This window comes from Pararge aegeria, chromosome 12 (assembly GCF_905163445.1).
Source record: "Pararge aegeria chromosome 12, ilParAegt1.1, whole genome shotgun sequence".
Taxonomy (NCBI): domain Eukaryota; kingdom Metazoa; phylum Arthropoda; class Insecta; order Lepidoptera; family Nymphalidae; genus Pararge; species Pararge aegeria.
The window spans coordinates 13,799,085-13,816,822 of record NC_053191.1 but is presented as its reverse complement, the minus strand read 5'-3'; positions in this window follow the sequence as shown (position 1 = coordinate 13,816,822).

The following is a 17,738-nucleotide window of genomic DNA, read 5'->3' as shown; positions in this document are numbered from 1 at the left end:
ATATATTATGTGCCAGTAATAGTTTGTGGTGATATTTAAAACTGTTAGTTATATTTTGTATTATATAAATTGTAAATATTTATAATGCCTGTTGATCTGCGTAGTATCTGTGCTGTTATAAAAATAACTTAAGTTCCTGTTTATAAAAATTACTAACTTGGATAGTCACAAAACACTTAGTTGTTTTGGGTACTCGATGTAACATGTATAAAAAATTACTACGTGGGTGGTGACATTTTGAAGTTTTGGAATATTTACCCTTCGATCTGATAGAAGTAGAGTATTAAAGCAATATGTAATTATAGGCATCTGGCATATGAGGCTTAATAGCTGCTTCTTGGGTTAATGGGCACAGGCCTGAACTTTTTTGGACGTTTTCCTTACATGCCCTGCGAACACTTGCCAACCTCTTGACCACCGGCTCTGTTCTTCAGTTATGACTATGAAAAATATACACAATTAGTTACTGCATAATTTGCATTTTCCAGCAATTTTATTTAATTTACAATATATTGTGCACAAGATACAAATTTATATGTCATCTTCAATAAAAATATTGTTTGTTATTAAATTTAATTAATTGAATATTCGAATCGAAAAATTACAGTAGCCACAACCAATCTTCATATAGAAAAATATCCTGAAAATTGTGATTTTCTATATTTGCGTTGGAAATTTCTACAAACAAAACTAGAAATAAGGATAACTTTTGTAATGGTATAAAAAAAACTGTCACAGATTCTACGTCACGGTCACAGCGAGCTTTAACTTGAAAATATGTAAATAAATGTAAAAAATATGTAATTATAATAAATGAAATGAATCTCAAAGAATGCCTTTTGTTATTTATATTTTTTGGGGAACACTGCACATCATAAATAATTTATAGTTAAGGGGAAGTGCTTTCTTGGTCATTGACACGCTTAGTTATAACTATTCCGTCATACTGAGATCTATTGATGAATATCATTGAGTGGTATTGACTTATGTTATCATCATTATCCGCAGCCAATTGGTTGGGCCGTCCCACAGCTGGGCAAAAGGCTCCGCTCTAATAGGAGATATGGTTTTAGGGCATAGGTCCAACACGCTGCTTCATGCATTAGTAATAATAACTTGGATTGAAACTTAACGGCTCAGAGCTCAGAGGCACAGCGTTTGACTGCTGGAACCAAATATTCTTAAAAAGACAGCACTATACCGAACATTTTTTTTTTCCAACCTGGGATTCGAAATGTCGATTGTCGCATTGATGTCGATTATATCCAACTATTGAGTGGGTAAGCACAACCAACTTTTAAAAAAATAACGGTAACTGAAGGTAAAAATCTAAAGGTGGGAGTGCGTCGCCTTAACAAAAACCAACAGTTCAGTTTGTATGCTGTCCGCCTTCAGCTACCGACCTAATGTAATCTTTACCACCGGCACTTAACCTTTGTCTATTAATATCTGTAAAGTTTAAACTTGCGCCTTATTGAAAGTCTATGATATAGATGTATGTACGATATATTACGTATCGTTATGGAACATACCAAGCCATAACCGAAAAAAATCTACATTCCACAGTGCCTTCTTCTATGACTTAGAAGCATTTATAAAAATAAATGCTTCATCATACCAACCTATTAACAGCCTACTACAGGGCACGGAATTAGTGGACTCCACATACATCTGAGAACATTATGGAGAACTTTCAAGCATCCAGGTTTCCTCACGATGTTGTCCCTCAGTGTTGAAGCTAAAGTTAAAGCGCACATAATTTAGAAAAGTAAGCGATTCGAACTCGGTACGCCGAAAGTGATGTGGAAGTCCTCCACACCGGACCTGGACACATAAATGCTTCATCATCATCATCATTTCAACCCAAATTGGCCAACTACAGGGCACGGATTTCCTCCCACAATGAGAAGGGTTTAAGGCCGTAGTCCACCACGCTTGCCCAGTGCGGATTGGTGGACTCCACGTACAATAAATAAATAAATATATAAAATTATGGTTCGCACGTTTCGCTCCGACACCGGAACATCCTCCGGAGATGTTGAAAACAAAATACCTTGTGTTAAATTTGAAAAATGTACATATTATTAGTACACGTAGAATTTGTTTTTGTCGGTAATGCCTTAATTTAACTGTCTCTTGGGTTCCTGGTAACCGTGTTCATTTACGAATCACGAGGTCGATAGGGCCAAGGATTCTTTGGTATTGGATTTTCTGCTACAGCCCGGAGTTAGAAAATTCCACTAGCAAAGATAATTATCGTATAAAACTACATAAACCTGAATCGAAGCAAAAATCTGTTTATTTAAAGTAATAAATGACTAACCAAGCGGATGGCCTCTGATGTTCAGTGGAAAACTATCGCCTATGCGACAGAGCAACACTACGCGGGGCATGCGAGGAACACGTCCTAAGAATTTCCGCCATGTGAGACGTATGTTTTAACCCTCATGTGCTTTAAACTATACTGGCAACCACGCACTTCAGACTGTAACATAGCAATTCTGCTTGGCGGCAGAAATAAGCAGGGCCGTATTCCCGGACGAGCTCTACCGTAAAAAACTCTACTACTAAGTCATCGTAATATCAACCCATTATCGGCCCACTACAGGGCACGGGGCTCCTCCCACAATGAGAAGGGTAACCCCTTCACACTGTGGGAGCCGTAGTCCATCACGCTGGCCCAGTGCGGATTGGTGGACTCCACACACCTTTGAGAAAATGTAGAATTCAGGTTGCCTCACGATGTTTTACTTCACCGTTGAAGCAAGTTATATTTGAATTACTTAAAACGCACATAAGTTAGAGGTGCTAGGAACTCTTACTATCACCGCTTTTCACTACGTGGTTAAAGGACTAGGAATAATACTTTTTTGCACTTTTTACATTTGACATATAATCGAGCGGAGCTTCCCCCTACAACTACTTGATACAGATGAATGCTTGAGAAAGTAATGCTTCTACTTTAATACGGCTCAGGTACCGTTTACAATGTTGACAACAAAACGGACCAATAATAATATTTTACGATATTAGTTTCCGGTAAGTTATTTCACAAAATATTTTGTTATTATTCTATTTGGAAAACATTTAATATTTACACCACTACAAACTACACAACAAAAATAGAACTATTAAATCAATTCTATATTAATTAATCTTGTAGTGACGTCAGAACATGTTTATGGCGTAGCGTAGGTATCAGCCAGGGGGAGCAACCGCTAACATAATATAAGCACCTTTTATATGAAAAAAAAAAAAATTAAAAAAAAAAAAAACACCCCTAACCTCCCCGCGGATGTCGCACGATGATCTCCTTATCATCGTACGGAGAACGGGCAGCATCCTCTGTGGCTCTACTACCATCTAATGCGAACACCAACCCGTCTGCCTAGAGCAAACCCTCCCCCGTTGGGAGAGGCCATTAGTCCAGCAAAATTCAAAATTCATTTATTTCAAGTAGGCCTAACATAAGCACTTTTGAAACGACAAGTCTGTCTGTGTGTAGTGACTCTACCACCGGTTCGGAAGGCAGATTCTACCGAGAAGAAGCCGGCAAGAAACTCAGCAGTTGCTCTTTTCCAACATTAACAATTTACATTTTACATTTCAAAATTCCTTTTTCTATCTTGTGAGAGATGAAAGCGGAGCCGGATGCTTCCAAGCAACCTTGTCATTAAGAAATTCATCAATTGTATAATAACCTCGCTGTAAAAAATGTGTTTTAACACATTCTTACTTATGCATTGGTAGGTCCAAAATTACCTTAGGAATCATATTATAAAAACGTATACTCAGTCCCACAAATGACTTCTGCACCTAACGCAGACGATATGCAGATGTCACTAATTTATGACCATTTCTTGTAAGTCGACTGTTTATATCCACTTTTTGTTTATAAAGACTAATATGTTGTCTTACAAATACTATATTGTTATAAATATATTGTGAGGCTACCGTAAGGATACTTATTTCTTTAAATTTTTCACGGAGGGATTCACGTGATTTAAGTTTATATATTGACCGTACAGCTCTTTTCTGCAATATGAATATAGTTTCAATATCAGCAGCTTTGCCCCATAATAAGATCCCGTAAGACATCACACTATGAAAGTACGCAAAGTAAACAAGTCTTGCTGTTTCTACGTCAGTAATCTGTCTAATTTTCCTGACGGCGTAGGCAGCCGAGCTTAGTTTACCTGCTAGTGTATCTATATGGGTACCCCACTGAAGCTTACAATCTTAGGTCATGCCCAGAAAAACTGTGGAATCTTCCATTTTTAGTGATTCTCCATTTATTATTATATTTTTATTAACTTTCTTTACATTTGGTAAAATAAATTCCACACACTTAGTTTTTTTTGCATTTAAAAGTAAATTATTGACAGTAAACCAGTGCGACACATGCGACATAGCACGGCTTACATCGTCAGAGTTATCTCTACCTCTATCAGTTTTAAAAATTAGAGATGTAATATCTGCAAACAGTACAATGTCACAGGTTTCACTGACATGGTGTGGTAGATCATTTATATACACCAAAAATAGGAAGGGACCCAAAATTGAACCTTGTGGGACACCCATTGACGTAGCCGACCCCTGCGACTTAATGTCTTTTATGCAAACCCTTTGGGTTCTGTCACTGAGATAAGAGGCAACCAAATTTAGTGCAACGTTTTTGATACCATAGTGGGCTAGTTTAAGAAGGAGCAAGCAAGGTTTTATGATCAACACAATCGAATGCCTTGGATAGATCACAAAAAACACCAATGGCATTCTGCGAACGTTCCCAGGCATCGTACACATGTTTTAAAAGTTTAGCGCCTGCATCCGTAGTGCTACGACCTTTAGTAAAACCGTACTGCTCCGGATGTAGTAAGTTGTTTACATTGAAGTGATTCAAAAGTTGATTTAATATAATTTTTTCAAAGACCTTACTAAGAGCTGGTAAGATTGAAATGGGTCTGTAATTGTTAATGTCATTTTTATTGCCAGATTTAAATAGAGGAATAAGTTTACTATGTTTCATTAAATTTGGAAAAGTACCTCTATCAACACATTCATTAAAAAGTACGGCTAAGTAAGGGGCAATAACGTCTATAATGTTAGATATTACTATTACAGACATACCCCATAAATCACCTGTTTTTTTCTGTTTCAACAACTTAAATTCTTTATTATCTCATATGCAGATATATGTTTAAAATTAAATGAAAAGTTGCACTCATTTACTTTGTTCCTCAATAAACTCTGAGCTGCAGTAGGTGAAGAATTAAGTGAATCAGTTAACAAAATAGGAACACTCTGAAAAAAGTTTTCAAAGGTACTTGCAACCTCACTGTCGGCGGTAACTTTATTATCATTAATAAATAATTCAAAGTTTACGTCGCGAGATTTAGCTTTCCCAGTTTCATTATTAACAATTTTCCAGGTTGTTTGTACTTTGTTATCCGATTTTATTATTTGATCCTTAAAGTATAGCGACTTAGCATGAAAGCAAACGTTCTTAAACGTTTTGGAGTACTTTTTTACGTGTTGAAGGAAAGCTGGAGTATGGTTTTATTGTTTTTCACTATAGAGCTCATACAAATTATCAGCAGTAGACTGTTTTTTTTTTTAATAAATTAACATATTACGGTTACGGTAATGCACACATACACACGACCCCGTACCCGTAAACGCAGTGTAGGTCGGCCTCCAACGAGGTGGACAGATGACATCAGGCGAGTCGCTGGGAGCCGCTGGAGGCAAGCGGCCCAGGACTGTGGATTGTGGAACTACCTACAAAAGACCTACGTCCAGCAGTGGACGTCCATTGTTTCAAATGATGATGATGACACACATGCCTCAAAGTAAGCACAGCTTGTATTATGGGTACCACGATGACTGATGAATATTTTTATGAATACAAAAATTATAATAAACAAACACCCGGACACTGAAAAACATTGCTGTTCATCTCACAAACATTTTCCAGTTGTGGTAATCGAGCCCACAGCCTTGGACTCAGAATTACTTACACTAGTTGCATGAATGTCAACGTCGCCAAAGTGTTCGTTATAGATTATTGATGTATCCGTTATGATATAAAGTATATCAGTCGTGTAATAGGCTACAGATTATTTTAATATCAACATTATCTTTTAACATCCCATTGCTGGACGCAGACTTCCACTCTCAAAGGAAAGTTTTGAAGCATATACCATCCATGCTGCTATGCTGTCTATTATTGAAAAAAAAAATTGACGTCTTACAGACTATCTTATATCTTGGAATCCTAAATATTGGCTTAAATTTTGCATAGAATAAATATAACATAATAATTGGCAACTTGGAGATAAATAAATAAATATACTACGGCAATACACACATCGCCATCTAGCCCCAAAGTAAGCGTAGCTTGTGTTATGGGTACTAAGATGACTGATGAATAATTATATGAATAATATACGTAAATACTTATAATATATAGATAAACACCCATACACTGAAAAACATTCATGTTCCTCACACAAACATTGTCCAGTTGTGGGAATCGAACCCACGGCCTTGGTTTAGAAAGCAGGGTCGCTGCCCACTGCGCCAATCGGCCGTCGTGGCGATGGCCATAGGAAATAAAGGGTTCCTGCGGGAATTTTTTTAAACTCAAAATATACGCGGATGAAGTCACGGGTTACAATAACAATAATCTATTAATCAAAATTATAATTATTTGCTTTGAGAAACAACGCTTTAACTGTTATCGCAACAGATTAAACATTTTATAGCTTTTTAAAGAAAGTTACTCTAATTTGAAGCTCTAAGAGCTTGGGTATTGAATAGCTTCGGCCTGGGCCATTAATCCTATCGACAAAGACATGCCACCAAGCGATTTAGCGTTCCAGTACGATACCGCGTAGATAAGGGGTATACCTGCCGAAACACTTACCAACTGGGGGCTTACTAACATCGCTTTAGATCATATACCTTGACGTTGATAACGTAAGGATTATAAAATTGAAACAATACGTCGTCAATATTATAATAATAATACTTTAAGACTTGGTAGTAAGCCCTCTGATAAGATTGCAGTCTACTGCTAACTTGTACAAAAATATAATAAATGCAATATATAAAAATTCCCGAATCACGAGAGAACATAAAAGCACGCCACTTAATTTGAGACCTCCTCAAACTTTGACCGGCGTGGTAGAACGAATGAAATAATTTGAGAACTTGATTGACATTGAAATAAGTAAACTTTATTTCTTAAAGGCAGTCAAATTTTTTATCGGCAAACATAAAATATTTCCAGCACACACACTATTAATTAGTTCAATGCACTTTTTCAAAAGGGGATGACGTGATGTTTTTTATTTGCTAAATTCGAAAAATTCCCATAATGCAAACAGGCCAATAAAGAGAAATTTCAATGGTGGTGCTATACAAAAGATACCAGAAGTTAAAGGAAAGGTTAACCTAAAGCTGTTTAAATAAAGTTCATTTTCCATTGGAAATATAATAGACTTTATTTTTAACAAGCTACCCTTTGAAAGCGAATACAGAGATGACTGGCACATATCGAGTTATAAAACTAAAAAACACAAGCCAATATTGCTTTTATCCCAATACAAATCAAATCTAAAATCCCTTGTATCGTTTTCGTCTTATGTTTAAAAATAAAGCAGAGCAATATAGCACTAATTATAATATGCATAGAAGGCAAAATCACTTGGAAACTTATATAAAAACGAAAAAAGAAGAATTCTGTGTGACTGGTCTTAACTAACCGAAATCAACTATTGTCAAATATCGGATAGAAAAAAGTTCATTTGAGAAGCGTGAGGTAAACTCGATTGGGAGTTTTACATCTAACGATGTTATCTAACGCACAAGCGATAAAGAAGAATGCCAAGATTTATTCTAACACAGGCTATCTCAGTCACGCTTTGTGTATGAATAAGAGGTGTGTTAAAAATACATCTATTTTTGTGCCTCTTGTGTCATACAGTTTCATACAGCGATGGCTGAGCACCTACATAATAAAACGTTCGAGGTACAAGGTATTATATCAAATACTTTAAACAAAGAATATATTGACGCCGTTTGGCCTCTTTCTGCATAATAATGCAAGTAAGAGTTAAACTACAACAAATTATATCGACATTGTAGATTATATAAAACAGAAGGCACTATCAAAAAAATTGGTCTAGTGGTTTTCAGGAAATGCCACCGGAAATAACACATCCATACACATCAACTAACAACGTTTCTCAATATGAATAAATATAGAGAAAATATCGCTTTATCAGTAGAAACCAATAGATAATCGTATCTTTATCGTCAAGCGAAAGAGTACCCATCAGGTCGAGATTTGAAATCCATTGAAATTCGAAGTCGCGGCCAAGATCTTCAAATAAAGAATCTAGTGTGAATGGACATCACTTTGGATTTAGCAGGTTACAGATTGGTATAAAAAAGACAGCCTTATTATCAATACGTATTCTATTTTCCTATTCAAACGCATAGCTCGGAATCGGAATTAGATGGATTGGAATTAAATATATATAGTAAGAGAGAAAATACAAATGGATACCCAATATTTGTACTATACTTTCACATAGACGTATTTTTGACATAGAGCCATTAAGGATCAACCTTAAGGTTAACGTTGCAGTCAATGTATATAAAGTAAGTAAGATGGTTAAAGCAGGACAACCTGCACCGTAGAAGACCAGAGCTGCATCGTTAGGAGCTCCTTCTGTCCTTCAAAATATTTTAAAGTCTTTGTGCAGCGCTTTCGCGGCTTGTCCCATACTTTGAAAAATTATGTGAAGATCACCAAGCCCAGCAATCCCATTGATGGGGTGCTTTTACTTCTCTTAATTCTTTGTAAAAATTTATTGTCAATTTTGGTTTATCTTTTGCGCCTATCTGCCTAACTAGCGAGTACCTATCTATTTTAAACCTATCTATTTTTTAATGTTTAGGTTGGTTACGGTACGGGCACCGTGCCAAATTTATCAACTTGTAAGTACGCCCTGGCTACCGTAACCTAGGGGTTCCCAATCTGATTAACTTTGGAAAACTCTAGTTAATGGTATAAAATCCATAGTTACGACATCTGGTGAGCGTAAAACCTAGATAGATTAGAATCGCAGGCGATACGAAGATCAGAGTCAGATACGACCAAGACCTCGAGCATGGGGTGAAATGTAATTTGCCAACAGTGGCAGCCAAACATACTTTTCTACTTTTAACTTGTTAGCTAAACCTCTAAGTCACCAGACGAAAGGTCAATTTGTTTGCGGTTAATGGCAAAAGAGGTAATAGGATGGATGTTTGGATGTTTGTTGCACTTTCCCCCAAAAACTACTGTGTAGACTTTATTGAAACTGTATAAGAATAAAGCTAATATAATAAAATACGTGATAAGTAGGTAAGTTGGAAGACAAATTGTCATATGCGAGCTATTTTGGGGAACGGTGCCAATGACTTATTCTTAACAAACTTGATTAATTGATTAAACTTAAATAAATCAATGGGTAAAGTTGTATGAAATTAAAGTGCCTGTATCCACCTTATTCCCAAATGTAATAAAGCGAACCCCTGCCAACCCCAAAAACTTGCCAAGTGTTATATATACAAAAACAGTCTAAAAAGAAAACCAATCTCACAAAACAAGCCGTTACAAATTCGAAAGAAATCAAATCACACATTTGAATTTAGTTTTTTTGAAAAATCTACAAATTCGTTTCAGTGATAGAATGCTAAGGGAGGTTTCACATTTACTCGCAAGAATAGCAGTTTAACAACTTTTTTTTTATTTCAACCATTTAGCAATTTATACAACCCCCATAGGTACTGCTTAGAACGATAGACGTGTTTAGCTAAATCTCAGTTCGTAGATTGTATGATTAGAAGTAAAAAAATTAAGGCAAGCCGAAAATAGCAAGTTTACTAAAATTCAAAATTCAAATTCAAATTTCATTTATTTCAAGTAGGCCTAATATAAGCACTTTTGAAACGTCAAGTCTGTCTGTTTGTAGTGATTCTACCACCGGTTCGCAAGGCAGATTCTACCGAGAAGAAGCCGGCAAGAAACTCAGCAGTTGCTCTTTTCCAACATCAACAATTTACATTTTGCATTTTAACATTCATTTTTCTATCTTGTGAGAGCTGAAAGCGGAGCCGGATGCTTCCAAGCAACCTTGTCATTAAAAAAATCATCAATTGTATAGTAACCTCGCTGTAATAAATGTGTTTTAACAAATTCTTTAAACTTGTGCATTGGCAGGTCCAAAATCACCTTAGGAATCATATTATAAAATAAAAAGTTATTTCTTTACGTCTGTATGTTTTTAATATTTTTAAAATTTTTAAAAAGCAACAAAAAGATCCTATATTATGTATGCCATGCCAAAAAATGGACTATAGGTACATCCGATAGGACGTGTGATCTAATCTGATGCTTGCACTTATTTGATTGTATACAATAATTTTAAAAAATGCATGATATTATTAGCTTTTATAATATCTTATGAAATCATCGCTGCATTAGTTACGAATGTAGATACTCAACTTTATATATATCTGCTTATGTAGACTTTAAACGAATCTACTCAAGCGATCTCTGATTAAAAGGTCATAGACAAAAATCTGGCATCTGGCAAATTGACATTGACATGAGAGATGGACAGACGATTTCAAATAAAAAAAAACACTGACTGACTTAAGCATCGCAATTTGCGGATACTATATTTTCGGGACAATCGAGAAATCTCCTCAATGAAAAAGTCATCAAAAGTTTATCAAAAGACATAACTTAAAAAAAAGTCGTACTCCTAGATTTTTGTGACAGAGCTCGTCCGGGGAGGACTATCGTTATGATTACTTTTTCCACCGAGCAGAATTGCTGTGTTCCGGTCTGAAGGGGGTGGTTGCCGATATAATTATAGACACACGACCCACACACACAACACCTATGCATCAGGTTGATGGACACAGGGCGGCACTTTATAGGACGTTTTCCTAGCGGAGCTAGCTAATACCCTGAAATAACACATTGGCTACATTTTATAACTCAATTAAATTTTCATTAAATTATTATTATTTTTTATTCTCAAATTTTTTGATGTTATACTTCTTTTGGCGCGTTAGGGAAAAATGGTGTAGGTAAATTTTTACGATGCGTGCGCAAACCGCACACCGCCACAAAAAACCGACACCAAGAAGTTAGCTACATTTTAGTTTTTCTAAAAAAGGTTTAACAGTTGACTTTCAATAATTCAAACAATACCTTTGTTAGCGTAGTTTTTTCTACAAACGTAGAATAAGGCACAAGATAAAAATTTTTTGTAACTAAAAGGCGTTTGGAAAACCATTTCTTATCTATGTAATATTATAGTATGTAGTATACTGCAAAAATACAGTGTGTAGTATTAGAATTTATAATTAAGTAGTTTATTATAATTATTTTGTATATATATATACAAAATAATTATAATAAATACACGTATTTTTATAACACTTAATCGCTGCACAAACCCGTTCCTTCGTTTTTCCTAACCTCAAAGATTGTCTGGAAGAGATCGCTTTAGTGATAAGACCGTTTTTAATTCTAAGTTTCTTCTGTATAATATGTGTTTACTTTGTATAAAATGTGTGTGCAATAAAGATTTCAAACAAACAATTAAGTATTAGTATCATATAATAGTCCAGTCTTGGACTAAAGTAAGCACCCAACAACAGAACGCGATACTCACCACCACCACGTTGGGCAGACGCCGTCGTGAAAGCAGTAGTTAGTAAAAGTAGCACAGAGGACGCTGCTGCCTTCTTCTGTTCTATTCCCTTTGTCGCATTGTACGACATCCGGGGAAAGGCTAATGGGTGACAAATGTATTCTGATTCGCCGTCACCACATGCCACATAAATAAATGAGTATAATACTAATTTCACACTGCTAGTTCAAATAATTCTTCGAACATACTCGTAACTATGACGTCGTAGAGAATGCGAACGAATGTAGAGAGTCCCACAAATGCATGCAATTTGGAATCGTGTTTTACATGAAAGAAAATACATGCTTGACTACTAACGGAAATTGATTTTATTCCCCAAATCGACGTATCGGTTACATCTAGTTAGCTAACATAAAGTGACCCCCCGTGTCCATTTCCACGGTGTCGGAGATGGGCGATATTGACCCAAGTTACGTCATTTTTTACGTCATTTTGACATACACTGCACCTGCTAGAGCAGTAACAAAGGTTCGCTCTCTTTCTAAAATAAGCTGAGATTTTGTATCAGTAACTTGAAGGTTTTATTTATTTCCCTACAAGTTAGACCTTGACTTAAATCCCACCTGGTGAGTGATGATGCAGTCTGATGATGATGTCCTCGATGAGGTATCCGTCAACGGCGACACCTTGGCTGTATCGTCTCGAGTGGGCACGGATATGACTAGCGTAGCCAAATTTAGTTTTAAAGATTCGATTGTACGACCCGCAGTAAAGTTAAAATAAGGTTGCTAAGTTCTGGCGAAAAGGCCACAAGATATATAGTATCTGTGGCATTTAGATTAGATAGATACTATTTTAGCGTATCATAAATGCATATCAAAACAAGTGTAATTAACTACTGTGCCAAAATGTTCTTAGGTACATATCATTTTTAAATTTATTCTCTGTTCAGTGTTCGTTTAATTAAATAATTCATCTTTTTGATTACAAAACAGATAAGAAATGTCAATGCTTGCATTATAAATATCTAATATTAATGTTTAATGTTGCCTACAAATAAAATGAAATGACGGATAAAATAATACTTTGGTCTGTCTGTCCGTTGATCTCAACCTCTGAACAATATCTGACAGTTGTTATACTATAAAACTATGTAATAAACTAATAATGTTCTAGAGCCGCGGCGTCACACGGGTATAAATAAAAAAAATAAGAGCTACTAACTTTTTTATGGTAACAATTGGGGACCAAGCAGATAGTTGTAATCGGGGGGCGTGCACTTCATAGATTCGTAAAAGCACTGCCTACCTTTTATATATATTTTTGTAGGCGGCACGTGTCTATGGTATGTCCTGTGAATTGTTGCTATGTTTATTGACGATGCTTTAGTTACTTACCAAGGGTTGGCCATCTGCTTAGTCCGCCAATTATTACAATAAAAAATATGCTAACTCACATTTATCAACGTGGAGGGTCAATGCTCTAATTCCTTCTCATCTATTAGTATTAGTATATTAATATGCCAATAATAAATCTAGGTATTGGAAAAAGCAGCGTTTAAAGCCTTGTATTGCGCCTTCGATGACATAATATTAATTACTCGTTATAAAGAATAGGATACCTCAAATGTTGGTCTAGACCAAAAAAATACACTAAATCTATAATTATTATTGCCATTCAGAGGTGGGAAACCGGTTATCAACCAAATGGTTTTACGAAGTTTGCATTGGATGGATTACGATTACTTTATATGTCTAGCACATACATACAATATACATGTATTGTTAGTTTTAAAACTTACTTCAGGTTTTCCGATTCTATTGTAAACTGCTGCGTATTTTAACAATTAATATAATTTAATTCCATATACTGTTTCTCAGAGGTGGAAATTATATTGATTACAATATTAAATATAGATTTCAGCTTTCAGCGCTCCTGGTTCTCTGATAGTAAAATCAAAATCTCCTCAGTAGATATGAACAATATTATGCTCAAAAGGGTTAGATATAAATTTTCCTTTCGACTAATCCCTATCCCTATCCCTATCCCTATCCCTACTTCCCTATCCCTACTTCCCTATTAATATTACAAATGCCAATGTAAGTTTGTTTGTTACGCTTTCACGCAAAAACTACTCTATCGATCCTCATTAAACTTTGTACACATATTCTTGGAAGTCTTAGAAGTAATATAGGATACTTTTTATCTCGACATTAAGCTCGGTTCCCTTGGGAGAGGGGATGAAAGTATTTGACGATTTTACACCATAACTCCGACAGATTATAACCAATTAAATAATTATTTTTGTGCTATAGAGGTTATAATATGTGTTTAATTTTGCCCAAACTTTGTGTAGATCTGATGAATGTGGTTGGAGATAGAGGACAGAACTCAACAGCGGACAGCTTCAAACCCCTCATTTAAGGCTTAGCTATACTGAATACTTTTAAAACAAAATCAATCTTCATATGAAACCGTTACCGGTCCACTATACAGCACGGATCTCCTTTCGCAGTGAGAAGGGTAGACCGCAGTCCACCACTCTGGCCAAGTGCGGATTGGTGGACTTCACATGCCTTTGAGAACAATATGGAGAACTCTCAGGCTGCACGCTTGAGTTCTTCATAATAGTGGTTCCCTAACGATGTTTTCCTTCACCGTTAAAGCCAGTGATAATTGCTTAAAACGCACATAACTTAGAAAAGTAAGTGTGCCGGGACTATAACTCGATCCTCGAAAAGTGAAGATATACACGTTACTTACTTACAATTTTATTTTAATATGCCTTTTAATCGTGTTTTAAAACCGCGTATCTACTTAATTACTAAAGCCTTGTATTTAAAAGCCTTATATTTAAAGGAAATAAAAGTTTTCCATAAGTCCGTATTTACTATTTGAGTAGATAAAAAATTGCCCTAGGAAAATTTATAATGGCAACCAAATCACGGGAGTACAATCCTCACCAAATTTATGTGAGAACTGTCACATGTCACGCTCCATAAACATAAACCTAACTATTCTTAACTAATATCCTACCTTTAATGATAATCTGATAAATAAATATGATGGTAAATATTTGAATATTGCCCACTGATATTTTACTCTGCAATCAATGTCTGAAAGTAAGTGAGTTATGATATTTTCTCCTGGGTTTGCTCATATCAGGCAACACTGATAAGCAATATTGGTTTCGGGAAGTAAATGTTAACAGTTTGAAATGTATAACATCTCATCTATAATAACATATTATTATATGTATAACATTTCATCTATAATATAAATTTTTCTTAAAAGTCAATTGGAACTTTAATACCATACCATAAAGTTTAAGTGTTGGAAATATAATATAGTTTGGAAATAAAACTGGACCCGGTAGGTGGCGCTGACATTAGATATTAAAACCGGTAGTAACCGATTTGGTTCAGACGAAGTTGCACAGGTCTTATATAAAATGTAAAGGATATTTAACATAAATATATAGTTGCGTTTAAGCTGCATAAAATTTGTAGCAATAACTATTTTCAGAAATGTATTAAATTATTTATTAATGTAAAGTGTTTTGATTTTTCGATGTTGTTTATCAGAAAAGTAAATTTTTCATAGTTTGAAATTTATTTTCAATTTTGTAAAATACCGGATGTGTTTTACAAAATTGAAAATACATACATCAAATAATATTTTAGATAAAGCTATTGCAAATTTACTTTTACATTGCGTTGAATAAAACAATCAGTAATTTAAACATATTACTCAGCTTTATACATTATGCCTTAAAACACTTTCCTAGATTTTAAGGCATAATTTATATAAAGACGCACATTGGGCGGGTACGCACGGTATGTATATATTTTTTTCCTTTCTGTCTTTCTGTTTCTGTGTTTATTGGTCCGCCTTTGAAACGGCTGACACCTAATTTTGAAGATACTTATACTGCCAGATTGATTCAGACAAAAAGTCCGTTTCGTTTAGGAAAGTATTGGCCCGTATAGCGCGAGAAAAATAAAAATTCAGTAGTATAATTGTAATCTTACAAACTGTATATTTATTTTTCTCCGCAGGTAGTTGCTGTATAGATAATATGTATTACATTTTGCATTTAATAATAAACCAATAAAAAACAAATAACTACAAAAAACAAAACTGTCTGCATTTCATAGCTTCTGGTTTAGTGACGGTGATAAATTGTTTTATAATGAAACACGACCAAAATGAATCGCACTCAAAGATAGGACAGTTTTTCACCTCATCGATAATATTTGAGACTGACTATACTTGCATAAAATTTACATAACAATAACGTCTAGACTGTCAAATATTTATCATTTTTAAAAATTATCATGAGCACAACTCCATGGGAAAATATATTTAAACTTAAGGTAATAAGTAAAAATATCGGTTGTTACTGCAAAGATTCGCACTTAAGCTGATTTTAAGCTTCACAAATCTTTATTTATACGAATTGAGTTCCGGGTTTTTCTACAATATATATAGTTGCTTTGAGGCCGAATTATTTTAAGTTTAAAGCCTACATAGATAAATGTATTTGTTCAACATATCTATAAATTAATTAAGTTTGAGGGAAAATCAAAGGAGCGTTTTAACCACTTTTATTTATTAACTTTGTATTTCTTCTCACAAATCTGTTCCATACTAGCGGTGTATTCGGTATCATGTGTATAATATGATAATAAATAGATAAACTTTGTACATTAGATCTGAAACTAGCGATACTACTTTCGTGCTGGTTACATAATTAAGAACCCTCACGATTTTTATTATTTTATTCAAATTTAAGTAGAGAACACTCTGTGATTCGTATAATTTTGGCGTCATTTAGTGCTGTAGAAGTCTTAAAGGTTTTCAATAAGGCTTTATATGAAACCATGGGAAAAAATAAAAGTTGTGATAAATCTACAAGGGAAGTAATAATAAAACTTCGTGAGAATAATTGGTCGTATCAAAAGATAGCCAATGCCATCTGCAATGCTAAAAAACTATAGTTTTCCACGCTGAAGCATTTTGGCACGCTTCAAACTACTTAAAATCTTCCATATGTACGATAACACAGAAAGTCTCGTTGAGATGATCGAAACATCGCTGGTTTTGCAAAACACGTCGCAATCGCAATCGCAATCGTAATCGCAATCGCAACCGCAACCGCAATCGCAATCGCAATCGCAACCGCAATCGCAACCGCATTCGCTATCACTATCACTATCACAATCACCATCACCATCTTTATTGGTCGAAAAAAATTGATTAGAGAACTCGATTGCTCTTGATTAACTTTTTATTTCGAAGGAGAGTAATTCGACAATCGAGGCAAATAATTACCGAATACCAAACATTACCGCATAATGTCAAATTAACCCGAACATGCAGTTTATCTCTCCGCCGCATCCGGCAATGCGGCGCCACCTTTACTATCGAGTTATAGAGAATACTAATTTGCAAACTCATCGCGGATTTAGCTGTCGAGTTACAAAAACGCCCTTCCAGAATAGCCCTGCAGATCTAAACCCAATCGAGCATCTTTGGCGTGACTTCAAATCGTTTCAAATCGACAGTGTTGCAATTTAAGAGAGCTGTATGACTTCGTTCGACGTTTTTAGAAGAATAGAACTCTATTTCTCTTGCTAAATGAGAAAAAAAGTTTATGGACTTCATGCCTCGTCGGTGTAAAGCTGTAACTCTTCTCGGTCTTTACGCGCTTCACATTACTATGATTTATTTATTCTAAGTTTCTTGTAAAACATCTATCGAGCACTTTATTAAATCGTTCTTAATTATTTGTCCAGTTTCATTACTCTTTGAATTTGGTATGTAGTGAGCGAAGATATTCTATATTCCTTAAACCTTTTGCTCTATTTATGTGTCTATTACATAAGATAACTAGTAACTTGTAAGGATGACTTTTTTATTTCATTAAAATATACTTGTATTTTGATTTAACTGCTTATTTCCATTTCATTAGATTAGTTTTACTGTTGATACTATAATTTATATATTTTTGTGTTC